The following is an 18,471-nucleotide window of genomic DNA, read 5'->3' on the forward strand; positions in this document are numbered from 1 at the left end:
CACATGACACAACTACTTGCTTAAATTATATTGGGAAACTATCCACATGGCATTGTGTTGTGCAAGACTGCAATAACAACTATTATTAGGACACTTGGCAAATATATATATATTTTTATACTTTTTATTTGTTAATATAATTTTATATTTCACCATTCAATTTAAAACCACATAAAATTAGTCATCAACCAATTCGAAGAAAGCAATTTAAAATTTAAAAAGTTAAAAATTATTTTCGATTTTTCAAAATATTCAGTTTAATTCAAAACTTTAATAAAATTCATAGAATCTCTTTAAAAATTTCAAAACTAATTGAAATTCAAAGCCTTTTGACCAAAATAAAAAATATAAGGCAGGTATAAAACTGAAGTTTTATTTAATATCCTCAACTGATATGCACACTCTTCCTTGTAGTGAATGCAACATTATACCTCGCCCCTGATATGCTCCAGGCTAGTTCAATGTCCCCTCTAAAGGCTGCTTCAGAGGGGGGTCAACCCCCTCCCCATGCGTTTACCAGATCCAACTACCCTTGCTTTCTTGAATCTCATCTCTTCACTTGGCTCGCCTCATGAGTGACCTTTAGTTTCTAAGTTCATCAAAAGGCTAGAACCAATCCTTGAGATAGATCCCCCTGCCTAATAGTCCACGTAAAACAACACTCTCTCTTGCAAATCATGGATTGGTTGGACAATTTACGGGGCTTTAGCTATCACTAAAAACTGTGCAAAAATGTATTAAGTGCAACTGGACACCGAAAATTCAAGTGCAAATTTCGATCCTCTTATGCAGACACCTTCTACTTTGAATCCAAAGAATACTGAGGCCTAATCTTTAGGAACGAGCCACACTTGATGGATTTAAGAGGAATTTATTTAAACCAACAAACTCCAAACTTTGATCCTGAGCTAGACATCCCCAATGGCACAGTCCCAGTTGGGGTGCGACTCCCCATCTTCCTCTTCACTGTTAGTGAGACAAATTGGTAAGAGCCACAAGTAATGCAAACGAGAAATATATTGATCGAAGTGAACCAAAGGAGAACCTACATGCATGCGTAAGGATTTGCGTAGAAGTTGATCTAGCTAGAGGAATACCAGAAACAGTGAAGATAAAGGTCGACAACTGGATGCACATTCAATAACTCGACTATGCTCAACTACCATTCAAATGTAAGGTATGTCATGAATATGGACATTTTTCTAACAAATTTCCAAAGTTCACAACAAAGGAAACACAAGAAGCACAAGAAGCACAATGGGAAATAGTAAAACATAAAAACCCCAACAATCCAAATAAATCCTCTAAACATTTTGTGAATCCTCATGCAAGATCTTCTCCCTCCGCTCCCCCAACTTGTAATGCTCACCCTTTGCCTCATGCATGCTATTCCTCTTCCTCCAACTCCTTTGGATCATTAGCCAATATACCCACTAACCTAGATCTTGATAAACCCTCAACCACCATCCCTAAGCATGATGATGAAGAATCTTTAGAAGACCCTTCTGAAATGTCTCAACCTGTCCCCCTTACCTCGTCCTCCCTGGTGACCCCTGGTATTTCAGTAAGAGTGCTGCAACTCCCAAGGGATCCTCAACTCTATTTATCAACTCGAGGTTCTTACAAACTTCAAGGTGACAATGCTATATGCATAGTAGATGGGATTCTTCTCATGCCACCCTCAACTAGGACATCTGCTCAATAGTGCTCCAAGACCATTCCTCCTACTGAATTAGAATGAAAGCTATATTTTAAAGTGCAATTTAGAAGCTACCTCTAACTATGAAAAGGAAAATGCTATTAACTTTAACTTGCAAAAGCTATAGAAACAATTCATGAAAAGGCAAGAGATAAAATACTTGTAGAAATGAAACTACATTATCTTGCAATCATCCATCTAGTTATCAAATTTACTTGCAGAAAAGAAGTTAACTTACCAAACCATAATTCAAGGTTCTATTTACCATCTAACTAGGTCACACTTGCATATAAATCAATGTTCTGTTTGTGCCAAATCCGTGATAAGGAAACTAACACTATTATGTTTTTGCAATGAAGGAAAAGGAGGATTTGGAGTGGCCTAGGAGATTCCCTTGATCATGAAGTCACAACTGGTGGTCAACATCCTTCTAAACTGAGTCCAAATTTCAGCAATGATCAAAACTGGTGAAGAAACAGGCTGCTACAGGAGGCTACTACAGGTGCCTTGTATTGCTATAGGAAGGCTTGTAATGCTACAGGATGGATGCCAAGAAGGTTTAAGAGGTGGAAATGATGGTTTAAGGGTATGTAAAGGTGGGTGGAGGTTGAGGTAAATGAGTGAAGTGTGGCTAAAGACACTAGCCAAGCTTAGACCCGTTTGAAGGCTTGTTTTTCACTAGGAGGGATGCTCTTGGTGACCCTAGGAAAATGATCTCATGAACATAATTTTTAGGACAAAATTTTGGGTTCACAAGAGAAGGTGAGGAAGTCCAAGATGGAGGTGGTGAAGGTGCCCTTGCTTGTAGATCCAAACAACCCTACAATCATCACATGCATATACCCATTTATCATTGACAAAATGAAACAACTAGTAGTGGAAAAGATGAGTTGAATTTAAATGCTATCTAATCTATGCCAAAACTCTGATCTAATCAATAAACCAACTCCTAAGCTACAACAAGCACATGCAAAATAATATGACTAACACAAATCTTCTTCCAAGAAATCATAAACATAATACTTTTGGACTGTGGTTGTAAATCCTTCTATTCATGCTCCCATGAGAGAGATGAGGTAGAGGCTACAATCACAGATTTTGATGGATTATTCTCTACTGAAATGCAAGAAACTAAGAAGTACTCTGAAACTAAAATAGATACAAATACATAAGAGAGACCTAAGCCACTAGGTTGGGCCCAAACCCAAGGGCCTCAACCCTATGGAACTAACTCAGTGATGAATCAGTACAAAACTTCTCATTATCATTGAATCAATGTCTAATACATCAAACAATAGCCTAAACAACAATGCCAAGTTCTTGAGCTCAATAGATACCTAGCTAAAAAAAAAACTCAAATCCTAATGAGCTATTCTACATGCTTATTTATACAAGAGGGTAGCTACTAGTAGCTCCCTAGAAAATAGGAATATTTGTCTCCTACAACTCGAGAATGGTGGATCTTGTTCCTCATTACTTGCACTTTCTTGGCTACCAATGACCTTGTTACTTTCACTTGCTTGGCTACCAATGACCTCAAGTTGATGAGAGAGAAAGAGTGTTGTGATCTTGGGCTGATTGAGGGAGTTAAAGAGGTGGAAAACCCCCTAGATTCTCTCCTTGTTGTCTACTTCGAGCCCTTGCATAGAAATCATCTAAAAAATTGCTCCATTTCCTGAAATTAAACCATATTAGGCCACATGACATGACAAACATCTTTTATCCTTCTCACTAAGCATAATATAAAAAAAAATGTTGAAAAATGTGAGAAAGAGATAGTTCTAAAGCTGAAGGATGGCATCATGAACCTTAAAATGTACCTATTGATGAGCCTCATCACTCCCCCCATCAGCTATTCCCCATGCACATGATCCTGCCCTTATAGACCCCATCCCCTCCTCAGTAGTCGCCTTTGTAGGGATCTTAACAATAAACAAATCCAAAGAGGCTCAAGCACCACTAGAAGAATTTCATAAGAAATATGGAAGGAAATATAACAAATAAGTCTGAGATGAAGCAATGCAAAAAGACATGGAAATGGGTGTACAACAACCAATGGATACATATCGAGGCAAAGGGCCAGTGTTGAAGGAAAATTAGACCCAGGCAGGGAGAGTTAAGGGCTATGCCACCTGCACACATGGTAAATAATGAACCTAGTCTCCTAGAACTGCAGATGTCTTGGGAAATCATTCAAAATCAATGTAATAAAATACAATCAAAATAGAAAGTCTGCAGTTATTCTTCTCCAGGATACCAAGCTTAATGAGGAGGAACTGTTGTCAACAATCAAGTTGATTAGGAACTACAAAGAAACAACAATCAACGTAAGAGGGGCATCAAGAGGCATTTTCACCTTAGGGAATAAAATAACCATGGATATTCGAAGAATACACAGAGACCAACATTGGGTCAAGATAAAACTACATAACAAAGAGAATGGGTCTGATATCACCGTTTACAATATATACACACCAGCCCACTGTAGAGACAAATGACAATGTTGGAATTCATTAGCAAACAACTTAGAAGATGAAGGGCATCAATATGTAATAATAGGGGGTGACCTTAATCTAGTTATGAATACTGGAGAAAAATGAGGTGGTTCTTTTCTTCCAAATCCAAGCAAGGACAAATTTGAGGAACTAATCATTGAGCATATTCTTATAGATGATAAGCTAATAAATGGAAAATAAACATAGAGTAACAGACGTATAGGCCCAGGTAACATCAAACAATGATTGGTTCAATTTGTAATTCACACTAGTGTTATCGCAGGCACTAGAACAACAACTTCCAAAATTCTCCCAATAACAACATTTGACCACACACCTATCTCTTTAACACTAGGAGAAAGTATTAATCTGTTGAGATTGCAACAAGATGATGGAGCTTAGTGAAAAGAGTCGCCTTCACTAAGTGCGCCCGCAGGCTATTTTTGGCGCAAGTCTATTTTTAGACTATGTCTATTTTTAGACATATGGATCATGTCTATGGATTGCAGGTTGCTATTTATGGATGATTGGTCAAGTTGGGAAAAATAGATGGACTTCTATTTTTGATGAAAGTGTGAGTGATCACAGTGTGAGTGATCAAAGTCTATTTTTAGACTGGCTGTCAAAAATAGAAAAGTCAAATATTATTATCTCATAATAATATTTGGACTATAAACTTGATCTTATTCTCTTGGAGCACTTCAGTTTGAGCTACAGAGGTGGCACATGCAGCTGTCAGAAGGAAATACGCTTTTCTTATGAGTCAGTTGAGTTGTTGCATGCATGACTTCAGTTAGAACTCAATCAGTTGAGTTTGGTGGAGTTGATTGTGGAGTTGATGGAGTTGTGTTCAGTTTAGCTTTGTTAAACTGGTTGTATTTAGTCTAACTGGCAAATAGACTAGAGATGAGTTGGGTGAATTAGTTATTAATTAATTCAAAAGTTATTAACTCATAATACAACTAATGAATACATCAGTTAACTCAGTTGCATGTCAGTGCATGTTCAGTTCAACAGGGACAGGTGGTAGAGAATCAGATTGCTATCAGTTGTGACTATAGTTGTGCACCAGATCTTGCACAATCAAGGGCTTGAGTATGCCAATGAGTTTGCTCACGTATTTTCCCACATTATAGCTTGTGCTCACGTCCAACAAAGTGTGAGTGACTATTTGCAGGTGAAAAACGAGTTTGGTGAGCCATTCTCATCAGTTCTTGAGCAGGTATTGAGCAGTGGAGGCAGGCAAGCAGTGGAAGAGATTTGGAGATCAGATCTGAGATGTATTGTGTGTAACATAGGTGGAGATACTTGTGAGAAGTATTATGCTGTGTAATGTTACATGACTCAATCATTAATATATAGATAGTTGGGGTTTTTAGCGAGATGCTTTCCCCGAGATACATACAGTGTTAATGTGTGAATGCTCTTGATGTTTTATTGTTATTGATGCTGCTATATTGATGATCAACGTAGAGGAGCTTATGTATTGTGTATTTTTTCCGCAATAGTACATGATCAGGATAATCTCCATTGAATATGTGTTAAATTATTCAAAATTTCTACATGGTATCAGAGCTGCTTGATTTGTAGAAGAGATTTTTACAGGATATCAAGCGAGGATTGATCATCAGATCTACTATTTAGGAAGTGTTTACATTCTATTTCTCTAGACAGAGCCTGTAATCGGGCTAGGTAGCCTCTGGATTCATCCTTCCTTTGGAAGGTGAAATATCTGGTAAAAGCCCATACAGTCAATCTCTGTACGAGAAATATTTTGTTCTCACGAATCTTAGATCCGAGGCAGTTGAGTTGGTTGCTGGTGGAATTCGAATTTGCAGCAGTGTTGTTGAAATGTCTTTCAACAGATTGCGAATGTTATTCCAAAGCAAGAGCGACCTGGCGCTCAAGGATAAACTCAGAAACAATAAAGGTGAGAATGGATCTTCATCAAAGGTATCTGATGAAGTGAATCGTGCTTTGGCTACCAAAGCAAAGAAAGGGAAGAGCAAGAAAGCTTCTCAATCTGGTGCGAAAGGCAAGAAGCAGGATATGTCCAAGGTGAAGTGTTTTCACTGTCACCAGCATGGACACTACGCCACAAATTGTCCGCAGAAGAAGAAGAACAAGCAAGCTGCTGGATCTGTAGGGGGAGAGGCCTTAGCTTTTCAGTTTGAGCTTGATTTTTCATTGATCGCATGCTTGGTTTCAAGTGTGATGGGATCAGTGTGGTTCTTGGAAAGTGGTGCGTCTTTTCACATGACGGGAGATAGAGATTTGTTCTCTGATCTGGAGGACAAAGATCTTGGAGTGCACATCGAGATGGGCGATGATGGTAGATACAGTGCGACCGATATCGGTACCATTTCCTTTGAGAGGGAGTCTAGTAAACCCTTTGTATTGAAGGAAGTCATGCATGTTCCAGGATTGAAGAAGAATCTCATCTCAGTGGCGATGTTAGAAGACAAGGGGTATGATGTTGTTTTCAGCGAGGGAAAGGCCTTCCTGCGCAGCAAGACAACTGGTGAGACCCGGAAGATAGGGGTTCGAATGAGGAACCTTTATCAGTTGCATGTAGATGGATGCGCAGCAATGGTAGGCAAGGCAGAAGGATTGGTGAGCCGGGATGATGGCGAGTTGTGGCACAAGAGATTGGGTCACCTTCACCATGGAGCCTTGAAGATACTGCAGCAGATCACTACAGGGCTTCCTAAAGGCACACTTGCGCAGTCAGATCAGTGTAAGCGGTGTACTTTGGGGAAGTTTGTGAAAGCCACCTTTCACGAGAAGGATAGTCGCGCCACGACGATCCTTGAGAGAATTCACACAGATGTGTGTGGACCTTTCTCAGTTGCTTCGACAACAAAACACAGGTATTATGTGATTTTTGTTGATGATTTCTCTCGTAAGTGTTGGATCTTCTTCATGCAGAAGAAGAGCGAGACATATTCAAAGTTCTGTGAATTCAAAGAACTGGTCAAGAAGGAGTCGGGGAAGAAGGTGAAGGCTCTTAGGAGTGATAATGGTGGTGAATACATCTCGGACGAGTTCAAGGATTTCTGCAAGACAGAAGGGATTCGTAGAGAGCTCATAGCTCCCCATAACCCACAACAGAACGGGGTAGCTGAGCGGAAGAACAGAACGATTGTGGGTGCTGCACGGGCAATGTTGCATGATCAGGGCCTACCCCTTCACTTGTGGGCGGAAGCATGCAATACAACAGTTTATGTGCAGAACCGTTGTCCTCATAGGATACTTGGCATGAGTACACCTGAGGAGACTTATTCTGGTAAGAAGCCTGATCTTTCTCATTTGAGGATTTTTGGTGCTAACGTTTACATGCATGTGACGAAGGATGCCAGGAGGAAGTTGGAGCTGACCACAGAGGTTGGGATATTTGTGGGGTACACTGATACGCCCCACAACTATCGTGTGTATTTGCCAGATAGTGGTAAAACTGTTGTGCGACGGGATATAAAATTTCAGGAGGAGAAAGCCATGAAGTGTTCACTTAAGAGGGAGCTACACTTGCATGCAGATGAGGAGCTATTAGTTCCTAAGGATGATCTTCAGGACGTGGATCAGCCACAGGACGAGGTTCATGGAGTGGAAGAGACCACTCATGTAGCGCCAACCATCAGAGGGCGAAAGCGCTTGACAGAAGCTGAGCGACTGGCTCAAGATGCAGAGAAAGTTGTAGGACCACCTATAGCCCAACGCAGGCAGAGACAGTCACCTGATCGGTACACTGGATACATGGCTCTTATGAGCAAGTGTGTTGTGACTGAGCCATCCTCTTTCGAGGAAGCTGTGGAGGATCCCGCATGGGTAGACGCCATGGTGGAAGAGTATGATTCTATTGTCAGAAACAGTGCATGGGAGATTGTTCCTAGACCGGAAGGGAAATCAGTGGTGGGTTCGAGATGGATCTACAAAGTTAAGCAGGCAGCTGACGGGAGTGTGGAGAAGTACAAGGCAAGATTTGTTGCTCGAGGCTTTTCACAGATTGAGGGGATCGATTATGAGGATACCTTTGCACCTGTCGCAAGGTATTCTTCCATACGGATGATTCTTGCTCTCTCAGCGCAGATGGGATGGCACATTCATCAGATGGATGTGAAGACTGCGTTCCTCAACGGAGTCATTGAGGAGGAGGTGTACATTGAGCAACCCGAAGGCTTTGAAGTCTTCAGCAGCGAGTCGCATATGTGCAGGCTCAATAGAGCGCTGTATGGGTTGAAGCAAGCACCACATGCTTGGTACACATGGATAGACAGTTATTTCACAGGACTTGGATTCTCCAAGAGCGAGGCGGATCCGAACCTATACCAGATTGTGGTGGAGGGTAAGTTGCTTATCATTGTACTGTATGTTGATGATTTGATTCTAACGGGTGATGAGCTGTTGATACTGTCATGCAAGAAGGATCTTGCTACAGAGTTTGAGATGAAGGATTTGGGCCTCCTTCACTATTTCCTGGGATTGGAAATATGGCAGCGCAGTGGTGGACTGTTTGTTTCTCAGGGCAAGTATGCTCGGGAGATACTGGAGAAGTTCAACATGCATGGCTGCAAGCCTATTGATACTCCTCTTCCTGGAGGTTGGAGGAAGGAGGATGCCACTTCAGGAGAAGAAGTGGATGCCACTGTTTATCGACAGTTGGTGGGGTCGCTGATGTATTTGGTCAATACACGACCTGATATATGCTATGCAGTTAACCAGCTTTCACAAGCTATGGTTAAGCCTACCAAGCTCTTCTGGAAGGCGGGCAAGCATGTATTGTGCTACTTGAGAGGCACATCGGGATATGGTTTGTGGTACAGACAGGAGGATGAAGTGAAGTTATGTGGCTTCACGGATGCAGATTGGGCAGGGAACCCAACGGACAGAAAGAGCACATCAGGAGGGGTCTTCAGTATCAGATCGACAGTAGTTTCTTGGTACAACAGGAAGCAGAGATCTGTGTGGATGAGGATGATCCTGGTCGGGTTTTTTGGGTCCAAGCACATCAGGTACCATCATATCAGATATTGTGTGCAGCGGAGGATCATGTTACTTTCGTACATTCCAACGGAGGATCAGGATGCTGATATTCTGACGAAGGCTCTCACCAGGAGCAAATTCGAGTACCACCGAGGCAGGATAGGGGTTGCTGATAATCCATATCTTGTCGAGAGGGAGTGTTGAGATTGCAACAAGATGATGGAGCTTAGTGAAAAGAGTCGCCTTCACTAAGTGGGCCCGCAGGCTATTTTTGGCGCAAGTCTATTTTTAGACTATGTCTATTTTTAGACATATGGATCATGTCTATGGATTGCAGGTTGTTGTTTATGGATGATTGGTCAAGTTGGGAAAAATAGATGGACTTCTATTTTTGATGAAAGTGTGAGTGATCACAGTGTGAGTGATCAAAGTCTATTTTTAGACTGGCTGTCAAAAATAGAAAAGTCAAATATTGTTATCTCATAATAATATTTGGACTATAAACTTGATCTTATTCTCTTGGAGCACTTTAGTTTGAGCTACAGAGGTGGCACATGCAGCTGTCAGAAGAAAATACACTTTTCTTATGAGTCAGTTGAGTTTTTGCATGCATGACTTCAGTTAGAACTCAATCAGTTGAGTTTGGTGGAGTTGATTGTGGAGTTGATGGAGTTGTGTTCAGTTTAGCTTTGTTAAACTGGTTGTATTTAGTCTAACTGGCAAATAGACTAGAGATGAGTTGGGTGAATTAGTTATTAATTAATTCAAAAGTTATTAACTCATAATACAACTAATGAATACATTAGTTAACTCAGTTGCATGTCAGTGCATGTTCAGTTCAACAGGGACAGGTGGTAGAGAATCAGATTGCTATCAGTTGTGACTATAGTTGTGCACCAGATCTTGCACGATCAAGGGATTGAGTATGCCAATGAGTTTGCTCACGTATTTGCCCACATTATAGCTTGTGCTCACATCCAACAAAGTGTGAGTGACTATTTTCAGGTGAAAAACGCAAGGAAAATTTTAAGGATGGAAAATTTTCTTGAAGTTTAAAAACATTGGCGAATCTCACTGATCCCTCGTATGCAAACTATAAAATGTTTATTGATATATTTGTAAAATTATTCAAATTTATAATGATTTTATATATAGTCTCTATATAATGTTAGCGATTTTTAAGGGAAAATAATTTTATATTCTAAAATTTGGGCGAATCATCTTTTATAAAATTGGAAATTGACGAATCTTTTTTGTGGAAAAATCATGGAAAATTAGCCCACTGGGCGAACATTAGCCCCTAAAATTTTCCATGGAAAAACGAGTTTGGTGAGCCATTCTCATCAGTTCTTGAGCAGGTATTGAGCAGTGGAGGCAGGCAAGCAGTGGAAGAGATTTGGAGATCAGATCTGAGCTGTATTGTGTGTAACAGAGGTGGAGATACTTGTGAGAAGTATTATGCTGTGTAATGTTACATGACTCAATCATTAATATACAGATAGTTGGGGTTTTTAGCGAGATGCTTTCCCCGGGATACATACTGTGTTAATGTGTGAATGCTCTTGATGTTTTATTGTTATTGATGCTGCTATATTGATGATCAACATAGAGGAGCTTATGTATTGTGTATGTTTTCCGCAATAGTACATGATCAGGATAATCTCAATTGAATATGTGTTAAATTATTCAAAATTTCTACATAATCTTGGGCCGCTTCCCTTTCGATACAATCCTTTCTGGTCCACCAATGACAATGTCGTCCAAGTAATCCAACACTCTTGGCTCACAACAGTCAATGGCTCCCCCAACTTTTTGTGGGAGACAAAATTGAAATTTGTTAAAAAAGCTCTAAAAAGTTGGGTAAAAGCAAACTATAGAGAGCTAGATCTAGAGGAAAATGATCTTCATACATAATTAGTTAAAATGCAGGAAAGGATAGGTGAATTTTAAGGTCTAAAATGGGCCTCCTAAGAAAAATGTACAACCAAAATAAACTCTATAAGAACCAATAGGATTCAAAATGATGATGTCAACCATGGGGGGATGATTCACCATTTTTAGAGTAAAAAAGTAAAAAGATTAAAAAATAATAAAATAATAAAACAATTTTTTCAACTCGTATTTTCAACTTATCTCCCTAAGGTTTTACTCAAATTTCGAGCGGGAGTACTCGTTGGATGCAAAATTCAACTCCTCATCCAAGGGGTACCCATGTTGCATAATTTCGATGGACCCTACTACAAGAAAAATGAGAAATACATGAAAAAACGTGATTGCAATCACATTTTTCATGTATTTCTCATTTTTCATGTAGCAGGGTCGAAAGTATGCAACATGGGTGCTCCTTTGATGAGGAATCAAATTCTGCATCCAACGAGTGTTTCCACTCAAAATTTGAGTAAACCCATAGGGAGATAAGTTGAAAATACGATTTGTTTTTTGCTTTTTTCTTTTTTCTCTCTAAAATTTGATGATGTAATGTAATATTATTTTATTATTTCCACTATTATTTTATAATTTCCCTAGGAGGCCCATTTTAGACCTCAAAATTCCCCTAATGATCAATAGATATTCAAAATAAAGAAAAATATATTTACTGGAAATTATATCAATTGAACAGAAAAGAGGAGGAAAACTAACCACTGAAGTCCAGAAGTCTTTGGATTCAAGCCATGAAAAGAACACCACATTCTTTCACAATCAAGCAAAAGTTAAAAGGAACAAGAACCAGGTAGATTCGATTATTGGAGAAGGGAACATACTAATAGAATGGAAAGAAGAGATCTAGGAAGAAGCACATCAACACTTCAAAATATTTTTGACAGTAGACCCAGAGCTTGAAAACTATGAAGGAATTCTTAGGACAATTCCAAATCTGGTCTCCAAAGAAGCCAATACAACTTTGACAAAGCTAGTGGAAGAAATAGAACTGAAGTGGGAAATTTGGAATTTTCATCCAGATAAAGCATCGAGGCTAGATGGATTTACCAAAGCCTTCTATCACTCTCATTGGGATCTTATTAAAAAATATCTTCTTAAGATGATTCAATGGGTTCAAAAGAAGCGTAAGGTAGGAGGTAACACCAATTCAACATTCCTAGCCTTAATACCCAAAGAAATAGGGCCAACTAACTTCAATAGATTTCAACTTATCTCTTTGTGCAATTCCTCATATAAAACCCTAACCAAAATTTCGGAAAATTGACTCAAATATCTTCTCCCACAACTGATTCTAAAAACCATGATGGTTTCCTCTAGAAAAGGAATATTGTAGACAATATTCTTCTAGTACAAGAATCCATTCATTCCAACTTCTCCAGAGAAGAACAAGGCCTCATTATCAAGCTCAACATGGAAAATTCTTTTGACAAAGTAAGACATTCTTTTCTTTAAGTTGTCTTAGGAAAGTTTGGCTTTGCTAACAAATTTGTTGATCTCATCAAAGCTTGTATTCACAAGCCTTGGATAGATCCCCTTGTAAACGAAATACTAGGGAAATTCTTCCAGAGTATTGAGGGAATAAGACAAGGATGTTCCCTGCCATCCTTCCTCTACATCATTATGGCATAAGCTCTCAATAGGAAATTGGAGTATGGCAGACAAAATGGGCTTATTACCAGAATACACTAAAACAAAGGCACTAAAATCATAAACCACTCCTAGTTCACGGATGCCACACTATTAATAGGAGGGGCATCTACCATAGTGGCTAGAAGATTAAAAAACACTCTGTATTAGTTTTTAGAAGCATTAAGAGGACTACTTAGTAAGATTAAGAGCATTGTATATGGAAGGAATACCTCTCCCAAAATCCTTAGCCGCATTTCCCAAATCCTTGAGATCCCTTACAAAGTGGAATGGTAACATTTTAAGTATTTAGGAATATCTCTTTTCAAACAACATATGAAGGCCAAGGTATGGTCCGAGATCATCGAAAAAATGAAGAAGAAAATCCAACAATTGGGAACATAATGGATTAATATGGAAGGCATAGTCGTACTTATCAAATCCATCCTATCAACACTTCTAATATATCAATAAGCAATCCTGTAAGCACCAACCAACATACAAAAGAAAATAGACCTAATCCTAAGGAAATTTCTGTGGCAAGGAGGCAGGACAAATACCAAAAAAAATAATCTCCTCAGATGGAGTAAGGTGGTTTCTCCAATGAAATAGGGGGGACAGTAATAAAGCAACCATACTTAACGAATTTAGCACTAGGGGTTAAAGTTTTGTGGAGGCTCATTAATGAGGAACTTGCATGGTGGAAGAAAGTTATTGAGGGTAAATACTTGATTTCTAATAGTCAACAAATACTTCAAACTCAGATTCCAAACATACCCTACACTTCAATTTGGAAGTTTTGTAAAAAATCCCTTCCACTCATACAATGATATACATCCAAAATTCCAGGAGGAGGGCACAAGATCAATATATGGGAAGGTAGTATCTTGAGCAAACCAAAACTCTCCTCTACATAGGAAGTATAAAAACTCAAGGCTTGGTATGAAAGGACAAATATAACTAAGATTACACAAATTTTAGAATGGGATCAAAACGATTTAACCGAGAAGACATGGAAAGCTCCACTCATCCCACAAGATCTAGAAAATCAGTAGACTCTTCTCTTCTCACATTTGAGAGGTGTTGCACCAATCCATTTTGAGCAACAAGATAACTTCAAATGAAACTTGACCGAGAAATATTACTCGGTCAAATGTTGCTATTGTGCGCTTCAAGAAGAACGAGAGTAACAACCCTTGTGGCCTTTACTGGAAAGTAGTTTGGAAAGACAAAAGTCTGCCCAAGGTCAAGATAGTCATTTGGACCCTCCTCAAGGGGGAAATATTAACAATTGATAATCTCAAAAATAAAAAAAAATAAGGATCATTGAGACGCATATTCTGTATGAGCGTTGAAGAAACAATTCAACATTTATTTCTCTCCTGCCCCTTCTCTCAGAACTGTTGGAGGACTCTCTTTCAACCCCTCCCAGTGCATATAAATTTTGAGCCAAATATAGCTGGATTTTTTGCACATTGGAACCTAGCCTATCCCTACTTCTTTAAAGAGAAAAACTTGCTTAAGCGATTCTGGAAGAGTCTTCCAACATTCCTCTGCTGACAGCTCTGGTTATCCAGGAACAAAAACATTTTCCATGGTAAGAATCCAGAGCAAAGGAGAATAATGGAAAAGGTTTGGAGTTTATGCGTCAAAACCATCCACTCAAAAGGCAAGGGAAAAATCGACCAACAAAGTTTGAAAGCTGAAGAATTACTGTTGTTGCAGTTTGTCATGGATACAATTCCTCATATTGTGCATAATCCCCCAAGGAATCCTCCTACTCTTCTCAACTGGAAAATCCAACAGAAAGGCAGGGACTTTAAGAATTGGCTATGAGAGAAAAATCGATCATGTTTTTTCTTTGATGGTGCTTTAAAGAATGACTCAGGAATATCAGGTGCATGGGAATTGTAATTTATCCTGAAGGGAATGGGAAGGTGAATTATGAATGTGGTTTGAGTTATGAATCCAACAACAAGGATAAAAATTACAATATTGTTCTGGGAGTCATCACCCTACACGAAGTTGGAATTCATAACCTTGTTATGATAGGAGACTCAATCTTGATCATTCAACAACTTATCAGAGGTTTCCAATTAAAAAATGCTGATATAGGTGTTAAGCTCCATTAATTTTTTGCACAATTGCTGCCTACAATTATGGAATTTAAACTGCAGTCTTTCCTTAACTTATGGAAACCAACTGCAGTAGTTTCCTTAAGTTAAGGAAATCAACTGCAATTAATAAATTTATTGTTGGGAGCTACTGAAGTGGTCCATTACTCCCATCTGGAGTTCTATACCTTGATCTGTGGAACACCTGACACATAGCCATCAGAAGCTTGATGGAAGCTTGGCTATAAATTCATCTGTTTGGTCCCCAAGCTTGTATCTCAATCCCCTTTAGTTTTTCACACCACCTAGCTGAGATACCAGAGCTTGGAAGTGCCTTCAGAATTTCTGCATTCTTTTCTTCTTCTTGGATAGCTAGAGCGTGGTTTTCAGAAAGAAGTTGCAATCAAGAGTTTCACCAATGGCTGGAGGTAATTCATATCCCTGGGCATTAAGTTTCAACGAGTCATTGAATTTTTTCCGCATGCAGAATCGTTGTTATAATTTTCTAACATTTGGTATCAGAGCCCTTTTACCTCTGCCTTGCTGTGTGTTGGCCAAGAAACGAATTCCTCTCTTAAAATATTTGTGGCCAACAAATTTCTTTGATTTTCTCTTCACGTTATATTATTTAATTCGTCTTTGATTGGATCGAATTGGAGTTGTTCTTGCTGAGTTCTAATCAATTGGACTCGGCAGAACAAAATTCTCTTTGTATTTCGGCTGGGCTTTATTCTTGCCTATTTCTTGAACAACCGACCTCCTTGAGAAACTGGTTTTTGGTTTTGGGGATTTATTTTTCTCAGCCCATTCTTATAGACTCTTCCTGAGAATCTCCCCAACAGGAGTTTTGATCAGCTTTGGCTAAAATATTGAGTGGTTTCGAGCCCGTCATGCATTTGGAGGAGCGTTGCCTGTGCATTTGACTAATTGAAGTATGCGTTAACCATGTTAGCTGTGTGTTGAAAATGGTATGTGATTTTTTTGTTGAAGGCGTGTGATTGTGTCAAATATACTTTGAAAACTATGTACGACATATAAAATGCATTGGTTATGCTCCTTTTTGAAGGCCATATATTAAATTAAGCTTGGTATATAACATTAATTTGAAGATCATATGGTGGCTCATGCATAATTTGAAGTTTATGCATTCTAAATCATTTAATCATTTATTTGAGTATGCGTCTCCGATTAATCATTTATTTAGGTGTGACCATTTCCATTTCTTGCCTGGAAAGCAAGTCCATAAGGAAGCAGAGGTGCCATCGAAAATCCTTCTATTTGTAGATGTGAGAGAGTTTCTGCGATTGGCTGCATAGTTAGCTTTTGTTGCATGTATTTGGACTGTTAGCTTTTAGTTACCTGTTGGATTGCAAAAATCTATCTTAAAAATAACTTCACGCTAATTACAAGAAACATATTACCATGATACTCGGTTTGGGGATTTAGAGCACCCGACACTCTCTCTATTACAATCGAAGCTTCTAGAAAACATGTGTTGTTATAAATGTTTTGCAAGAACTATTAGTTTTAGCCACTCATTTGACTTTTGGACAGAGTGAAAATGGTACACCGGTAAAGGAACCCGCAGTCGTTAACAACAAAGTTAGAGGAGAATAACGGGAAGCTTTTAAATACACGCGTTATAAATAATATTTCAAATTTGCAGTTTTGCTTGCAAATTATTTAAAGAAATAGTTTATAATTTTTTAGAGCCCATTTTGTAATTAATTTAAGAATTAGTCTTAAATAAATTATGGGACAGTTAGACTAAGGAGAGTAAATAAAAAAAAAATCGAAAAAGGAGAGTAAATAAATTGATTGGTTATGTGAGAATTGAATTCTTATGGGTATAAATTATTTTGAAGTTATATTTAATTGTGGAGGCTGGAGTTTAAATATGAGGTTTTGTATTCATTTTATAAAATATTAGGGGAAATGAATATAGGGATGACCTTTGAAGTATTACTTAAAGAAAATAACTCTAAATTGTGAGAATCTCTATTTTGAACTCAATAGCCTTGCAATGCAATTTGTAGTCATTTGCGGTAATGCTGACTGCTTTAACCTTAATTTTGATTTTGCTGGAGAATTATTACAGTTATATGGAGTTTATTTAAAATGTCATTTTGACTTACTCCTTTCAGTAAACATTATTTTTCCTCTCTGGTTAAGTTTTGTTTATGCAACAAAATAATGTCTAGTGATCCATATAATTTTAATTAATTAGAGAATAGCCACAACATCTTTAATTAAATAAAATTATATATTTTGATTGGTTAGATCACATAAAGATTATTTAGACATTAAATTGTAATTAATTACACTGAATATAATAAATTTTATCCCACAGGAATTTTTATTATATTCATGTAATTAATTAGGATAAAATTTCATAACCTACCCACAGGAGTTATGAATTAATAAGTTTTATCATAAAGTTTTATTGAATCTGTTTGAAATGAAAATTTAGCCCACAGGCAATTTTTATGTCATTAGATTCAATTTTTTTAGCATGATTTACATTGGTAAAACATGAAAGTTTATTAAGCCTCAATTTTAACATAAGCATGTGATTTTTTAATGCAGTAGTACAACCTGCAAATTTCTCTGAAATTCGTTGTGACATTCCCGAACTTAAGGGAGATAACTATAAGATTTGGAAGGAGAGGATTCTCCTTCATTTAGGGTGGATGGACATAGATTATGCTATTAGGAAAGATGAACCATCGGCACTCACTGATACCAGCACTGCAGCGGACATCACGCTTTATGAACGATGGGAGCGATCCAATCGTCTAAGCATGATGTTCATTAAGACTAAAATTTCAGCTGGTATTCGTGGTTCCGTTGATCAGCATGAAAAAGTCCGAGACTTGTTGAAGGCCATTGATGATCAATTCGTCACTTCAGACAAGGCAGTAGCAAGCACCCTAATCATGAAGTTCTCATCCCTAAGGCTCACCAGTGTGAAAGGTGTGCGCGAGCACATCATGCAGATGAGGGACACTGTGGCTCAATTGAAGAAACTCGAGGTTGATATATCGGAGTCCTTCCTAGTGCACTACATCCTGAACACCCTTCCGCACCAATATGGACCTTTCAAAATCTCATACAACACACATAAAGATAAATGGTCAATTAATGAACTCATGACCATGTGTGTTCAAGAGGAAGAGAGACTGGTGATGGAACTGGGAGAGAGTGCAATGCTGGAAACGTGTGGAAAGGGTAAATCTCAAGCCAATCGGAAAGGGAAAGGTAAAGTACCTCCCCAAGCCGATATCAAGAAGGTTTCCAAGTGTTTTTTCTGTAAAAAGAAGGGACACATGAAGAAGGAATGCACCAAATTTCAGAAATGGCTTGCAGACAAAGGTAATTTAATCTCGTTTGTTTGTTATGAATCTAATATGGTTAACGTTAATATTAACACATGGTGGATTGATTCTGGATCAACAATTCACATTTCGAATTCCTTGCAGGGTTTGCAAAACCTAAGGAAGCCAGTGGGAAGTGAGCAAAGCATCTTATCAGGAAACAAGATGGGCTCGCATGTAGAAGCTATAGGAACATGTTATTTAACTTTAAGTAGTGACTTTGTTTTAGAATTAGAAAAGAC

Source organism: Pinus tabuliformis, chromosome 1_1 (genome assembly GCF_031772625.1).
Source record: "Pinus tabuliformis cultivar Carrire ecotype Pingquan chromosome 1_1, CPIR1, whole genome shotgun sequence".
Taxonomy (NCBI): domain Eukaryota; kingdom Viridiplantae; phylum Streptophyta; class Pinopsida; order Pinales; family Pinaceae; genus Pinus; species Pinus tabuliformis.